Genomic DNA, 7788 nt, shown 5'->3' on the forward strand with positions numbered 1-7788 from the left:
TTGTTTTCACGATGTACTTGTTAGCTATGCTGCCCCTCGATATCTAGCTGCCCTTACACCTATTTTAGGTGTAAGGGCAACATCTTGCTTGATTCTTTATTTAGTAGATCTAATCTGTTATAGTTGCTCCTTATTCTTCAAGGATTGGTTTGATATCCGTATGGTTAGGCCTTATAAACGGGTTGAACGATCCGGTAGTGCGTAAGGTGTGGTTTATTAAGCTCTAGAGGGATTGTTCCGGGGATCAACTTCACGTTGGTTTTTAGGCCTCTTTAGATTTGGTTTTCCATCATCTTACGTATCTGCTAGGCTCAATTACGCATAGGATGTTCCGATTATACGGTGAAAACCCTAGACTATCGTAGATTAGTTTAGCTTGATATTGATAAAGCATGATCCCCATGTCCTTATAAATCTAACATGAACCATGGGGCAATCGGCTCTTTGAGCCGATCCACAGAATAACTTAAGAGCAGATCGGGGCTCGTATTTAATGTTTACGTGTTTGCCATGCAGGAAACTAGTCGAAGCAATCCATCACCTTCCTGATCAGGTATAGGTCAGGTGGCACACCCTCGTGAGCACTAGGACGTGTGCCAGAAGGCATTGCGGGCCGTCGCCCGAGGGACCAGGGTCCACTCGCAATCTCGGGAGCCTCCCGGCTCTACGGTGTTGCCCGTCGCTACTCGCCGGTGGGTTTTTGACCGCAACACATTCGGCACGCCCTCGTGAGCACTAGGACGTGTGCCGGGAAGGCATTGCGGGCCGTCGCCCGAGGGACCAGGGTCCACCGCAATCCTGGGAGCCTCCCGGCTCTACGGTGTTGCCCGTCGCTACTCGCCGGTGGGTTTTTGACCGCAACAACGCCGTGGTGCTCCTGCTCGAGGTACGCCTCCTCTTCTTCTCCTCTTCGTCTTGCTCCAACTACGGCTGCTCCTCCTCTTGGAGATGCTGCTATGCCGTGCTGTTGTTGCTGCTGCTGCTGGATGATGCTAGCTGCTATTGCTGTGCTCTCAGCTGCTATTGTGGTGTGCTAGCTGTTGCTGCTTTACTAGCCATGGCCTAGGTCTATTACCATGCCTGTGTGGTTGCCCTTCTTTCTCTAGTCTATGCTTCTGCTCTTGCCACTACTGATGCTATGACTACGTGTAATTGCTCATGAGCATATCGTGATGCTCATGGCCTGCCATGTTGCTCCATTCATTGCTGCTCTGCTAGACTCTCATGTGTATTCATACTTTCGTCTACGGCTTGATTACTGTAGGTAATCCTTGCTTTATGCAAGGCCAGTACCTCTGGTGTGTTGCTCAATGAGTTATAATTCATGGTAGTGCTCCATTGAGCTTGGTTGTGGGCTAGATAGCTTCATCTTTTGATGATGTGCTTTTGGATACAATTATAAATTTGTTTGCATGATTATCTGTGATACAATTGTTGCTTAACTGTGGCTATTTCATTTATATGATTCATGGATTGGTGCTAGGCTTGGCTCTAGCATGTACTGGCATGCTCTGTCAAGCCCTGATGATCATGTGATCAACAGTTGCTTGATGGTTGTTGGTTGTGCTTCTGTCTGTGCCTTGTGGTGCTGCTCTCTGTATCTGTGTAGCATCACACCATGTCCTGGTGGCTTCTAATGCTTAATCAAGCTTATACTGATGTTTGCAGTGATCCTTTGGATCATCTGCAAGTGCTCCTGTTACTAGTTGCTTTTGTGTAATTCATTTATCTGTATAGCTTGCCATGATTGAAAGGATAAATGAGATGAACTGCTTGTGGTGATGATTCTTATAATTAATTTGCTTGAGATAGAGGGATGCCAACCCTTTGGTTGGGAACCCTAGCTCACTCTGAACCCATCTGGGTGATGATGAAGTGGCTTTACTGGATGGTTTGTGGGTTTGAGGTGGCCCTGACAGCATCCTGATTCTGTCCAAGGGTAGCTCCCCCTCTGTGGCTTTGCTGTGGCTTTCAAATCCTTTCTGGTTGATCCATGATTCGATTTCCAGTAGCCTTTGCTGTTGAAAACATATATAGACACTATATTGTCTATCTGTCTGATGGTGTAACTAGCTATAGGTGCTAGGTGGCTTTGGCTGGCTAGATAGGATTAAATCCTTGTTGGATTTCTCTGGTAGTGTCACTATACTGACACACCAGTGTTCCCTTGGTGATTTCCTTCTGGCTATTCATCAGTTTCCTTGCACCAAATGACTTAGTAGCCAGATGATGATACAAACAGGGTTCTACCCTCATGTGCTTTTGTGATGCATGGCATGCTTATTGATGAGCAAAACATGATTTTGCTCAGGATGATTTGTGTATACCTCACTCCAGCTCCTAGATTAGTTGTTGCTGTAGAGGGTTTGCTTCTGGATGTTTTGTTGGCTTGCCCTGCTCCTCCTGGCTAGCTTGTGCTTGATCTACTCCATGGTGACTTGATCAACAATGAGCAGTTCTTGGTGGAACTGTTTATGGATGGTTTGCTGGTTATGTGTTCTTCCTGTTCTTGTGTTCTTACCCTGGTGAAGCTTCTGTCGATGGAGCTGCTAGGGTTTGCTGTGAAAAGTATTTATGCTGCCCCTCTCTTCACTCCTTTGGTCGACAGCAAGACCTGTGCTGGGTTCTCCTCCCCTGGCTGTGTGTGTGTGGAGAGCATGCAGCAAGCCTTGTGAGCTGCTTGTGCATGCTCCCAGGTTGGGACTTGGGTTTTGGCTTGGCTCCTCGGCAGGCTTGGTATTATCCACCAATTAACCTTTATTTTCACTAATCTGCCAAGTGGCTTTGCCACTTGGCCCAATTTTTCATTTTCTTGTGTTGTTTTTGTTTACAGGGATCAAAGAAGATGATCAAGATGATCTTCATCTCTTTGATGATCAAGAACTCATGAAGAAATCTAGCTAGTAGTTTAGTTATGTGAATTTCTTTGTAATTTTCATTTTTCCTTTTTCATTTTTTTGTAATTTCTGTAAAGTGTTGTAATATTCATAGTTCATTTGGAATATTGTAATTGACAATGTAAATTGTGTGATAATCAATAAATCTCAAATTTCTCTAATGAGCTTTAATTATATGTGATATTCTTTTATATGTTTGCTTGTCTATTTGTTTTAATGAATTTTAATTATGATATATTCAATTGATGTTTGAATTTTGAAAATTCAAACATAACTTATTTGAATTCAATCATACAACTTAAATTGAGATGCAACGTTCCCCTCTCTTCTCCAAAAAACCCTAGTTGAGTTCATTGAGGTCCAAGTCTATCGCACTCTCGAAACCCTAACTGTCGTCGTGGTGAACAGACAGATGACATAGGATGGCTTAAGTTGGGGCCGAATGTGCGCCAGAGGATTCGGGGGAGGGTTTTGGTTATATGGGGATGAATTCCGGATGGATTACCGGATGCTATCTAGATGAACTTGGCCTTGGCCAGAGGTAGAAGAAGAAGAACACAAGAACTAGCTCAACTTTGGATCTCTCTATTCCATGATCGAACGAGGTTACAGGTTTTCGTACATGAGGTTGGGCATCCCCGCGATGGGGTGTGCCCCCTCTCCTTATATAGGGAAGAGGGTGGCTTACAGAGGAAGAAACCCTAGGAAACCCTAATGGCATCTTTGACTAGACAAACTACTTTACAAAGCCTCTTTGGCTACCGGTGACGCCGGTATGTCTTTAATCGGGAGCGGTGACATCCTCCGGTACCTTTTACGTCATCATCTGCTTTTGCCTCAGAGCTTCGATTAAAGCTGAAGTGCTTCGCTCATCTTTGTCCTCTAGCTCTTGAGAGAATCTTTGACCAGCTTGCCGACGTGCTACACTGTAGCTTGTGCCGGTACCTCCGGTATCTTCTTAGCCTATTCCGGTATTCCCCTCCTGGGATACCGGTATAGTTTCTCTTAGCCATGTGACTGTCTGTCACCCGAAAATAACTCTAAACCGGTACGCTTACTGCCTAGACAAGGCAGGTTAGACATGCCTTTGGCATACCGGGGGTCATCCCCCGAACATTTGTCCCCGAAGCTGGTATAGTCCGGCGGATCCTATCCGACGGACCATGCCAGGTTTTATTCTTTTACGTACCGGTTTAAACCTTCCGGCAACCCATCCAAACTTTCCGGCGTCTCTACCGAACTTTCCTTTTCATACCGGTCTTTTTCGGTATCTTTGTCATTAAACTCTCCTCGGCGAAGTCGAGAATTTCTCGGGTACAGTGCGTGTCAGGGACATGCGCACTGTTTCTGACGCGCCTGTGCCAGGGGTCACTTCCCTTCGGCTTCTGCGCTTGCATTAAATGCACCGCACTGGATCCCTGCTGCCGTTCCGGATCCGTGTGGCCTCCAGCTTTTTGCGCGTGTATCTCCGTGCCACGTGGGAGCCCACGAGGTGAAGCGCCGCGGCCCAGCGGTTTCTGGCCCACGAACCCCTCTTCTATATAAAGGGGGCGGCGGTTCCTCATCTTCTTCACCCGCACTCGCCAAGTCTCAAAACGCTCCATTGCTCTCTGCGCTCCCTTCGCCGCCGTCCGCCGTCGAAGTTCCATTCACCGGCGAACCTCTCCAAAAAGCACTGCAATTTATCAACTTAATTGAATGCTTACTATATAACATAAGAAGACCTTGTTTTTTTTGTTTTTTTTTTGAATTTTTATACCCATTTGAATCTTGGTCAAATAATAGGTTTCACCAAGATTTGAATAAGTTTAAAACATGAATATGAAAAAGTAAGCATGCATGTATGCTTCTTAATTAATCACTTCAAAATGAAGCTCTTGGGAGGGTTTTTGAAATTTCCATGTTTGAAACCAAAAACCACATATCTTCATGCTTGACTTCATGAGACAGAGTTTAGGGTTAGGGGGTAGATACATGATTTCTCTGGTTTGAATATATCTAGACCTTGTTTATCAACTTAATTGAATGCTTACTATATGACATAAGAAGACTATGTGCCTTGATTTTCCATTTTTTGTTTTTTTAAATTATGCCCATTTGAATCTTGGTCAAATCCTAGGTTTGACCATCATTTAAACAAGTTGAAAACATGAATATGAAAAAGTAAGCATGTATCCCTCGTAGTCACTCCAAAATGAAGCTCTTGAGAGGGTTTTTGAAATTTCCATGTTTGAAACCAAAAAACCACGTACTTCTCTTAATGCTTGACTTCATAAGACAGAGTTTGGAGTTAGGGGTAGCTTGATACATGATTTTTCTGGTTTGAATATGTATAGACCTTGTTTATCAACTTAATTGAATGCTTACTATATGACATAAGAAGACTATGTGCATTGGTTTTCATTTTATTGTTTATTTTGAATTTTTATGCCCATTTGAATCTTGGTCAAATCCTAGGTTTGACCATGATTAAAACAAGTTTAAAACAAGAATATGAAAAATTAAGCATATATCCTTCTTAGTCACTCCAAAATGAAGCTCTTGGGAGGGTTTTTGAATTTTCCATGTTTGAAACCAAAAACCACTTCTCTTCATGCATGCTTGACTTCATAAGACAAAGTTTAGGGTTAGGGGTAGCTAGATACATGATTTTTCTGGTTTGAATATGTCTAGACCTTGTTTATCAACTTAATTGAATGCTTACTATATGACATAAGAAGACTATGTGCATTGGTTTTTCATTTTATTGTTTTTTTTGAATTTTTATGCCCATTTGAATCTTGGTGAAATCCTAGGTTTGACCATGATTTAAACAAGTTTAAAACATGAATATGAAAAATTAAGCATCTATCCTTCTTAGTCACTCCAAAATGTAGCTCTTGGGAGGGTTTTTGAAATTTCCATGCTTGAAACCAAAAACCACTTCTCTTCATGCATGCTTGACTTCATAAGACAGAGTTTAGGGTTAGGGGGTAGATACATGATTTTCCTGCTAGTTTGAATATGTCTAGACCTTATTTATCAACTTGAATGCTTACTATATGACATACGAAGACTATTTGCTAACGGAGGGAGTAAGCACTCTAGCTATGAAAAGTACCAAACGATGCATACCAAAATGATTTTTTTAGAGCAATACTAGTTCGGATTATATAATTTTATATTAGCAGGCCAAAATCGAACCCCGTAGTTGGATTTTCTGAAATTGATCCGTAGTACTGGGCAAAACCCTAGTTTAGCTTATTTAATAATAGATTCGTAGGTCAATTTTTTTACGTTATTATTATTATTACTAGGCAGCACATGTGTTTGCCCGTCCAGTGAAATTCTTTCATTTCATTTTTCTTTTCCGCAAGGTCGGGAGTCGGAGGAAGAGGGATCACACGGGAGGAGACGAAGGGAGAGCAGTCACGGGGCCCCACTTATTTATGGTGTCTACCCTTTTTCGGGTGATGTTGACTGTTGTGCAGGGTTGTCAGTGCGCAGGGGGTGCGAGCGAGCGAGCGAGGCCGAGAATGAGGTTTTTTTTTGTTGTTGTTAGAGGGACAACCGAACGATCCTGAAGGACCCAGATTTCCAATACGCATCAGAGCGTAGTTTACAGCAGGACACAAAATAAACAGGAAATTACGTCTAAATCCCTAAGATTTACATGGTAGACCCCAGGCTGAAAGCAACAAATGCGATCGGGCCCTTAACAACCATCGTCAGGATTGATCCTCGTCGCAGCCGGGGACGAACCAATTGGCGCGACCAAATCGCCATGGCTACAGAGCCTGCACACCATGGCCTACGAGCTGAGCTAGAAACACCCTTCCAAAACCGGCAGCCAACGGAGGTGGGTAATTGGAGAGATGGAGAGAGATAGAGAGAGAGAGAGAGTCTTGATGCCTCTCTCTTGACAAAGAAGATGGCTGGGAGTTTGCCTACCTAGAGTACATGACTTGTGCTCATTGAAGTGTGGGACCTCACGCATGGGAACCACACGTAAGTGACAGACTTGTTGCTCTAATAACTCGGGTGATTATTATACTGTATTAGTACATAGTTTCCTATGGATCCTTCTTAGTCACTCCAAAATGAAGCTCTTGAGAGGGTTTTTGAAATTTCCATGTTTGAAACCAAAAACCACTTCTCTTCATACTTGACTTCATAAGACAGAGTTTAGGGTTATGGGGTAGATACATGATTTTTCTGATTTGAGTATGTCTAGACCTTGTTTATCAACTTGAATGCTTACTATATGACGAACGAAGACTATGTGCTTTGGTTTTCATTTTTTGATTTTTTGAATTTTTATACCCATTTGAATCTTGGTCAAATCATAGGTTTGACCAAGATTTAAACAAGTTAAAAACATGAGTATGAAAAACTAAGCCTCTATCCATTTTAGTCGCACCAAAATGAAGCTCTTGGAAGGGTTTTTGAAATTTCCATGCATGTTTGAAACCAAAAACCACTTCTCTTCATGCTTGACTTCATAAGACAGAGTTTAGGGTTAGGGGTAGATACATGATTTTTCTGGTTTGAATATGTCTAGACCTTGTTTATCAACTTGAATGCAGCTCACTATATGATATACGAAGACTATATATTGAATTCTTCTATATAACATAAGAAGACCTTGTTTATCAACTTGAGTGTAGACCTTGTTTATAAACTTAATTAATTGAATGCTGCTTACTATATAACATAAGAAGACCTTGTTTTTTTTATTTTTTTTCTGAATTTTTATACCCATTTGAATCTTGGTCAAATCCTAGGTTTCACAAAGATTTGAATAAGTTTAAAACATGAATATGAAAAAGTAAGCATGCATGTATGCTTCTTAATTAATCACTTCAAAATGAAGCTCTTGGGAGGGTTTTTGAAATTTCCATGTTTGAAACCA

This window comes from Lolium rigidum, chromosome 6 (genome assembly GCF_022539505.1).
Source record: "Lolium rigidum isolate FL_2022 chromosome 6, APGP_CSIRO_Lrig_0.1, whole genome shotgun sequence".
Lineage (NCBI taxonomy): Eukaryota > Viridiplantae > Streptophyta > Magnoliopsida > Poales > Poaceae > Lolium > Lolium rigidum.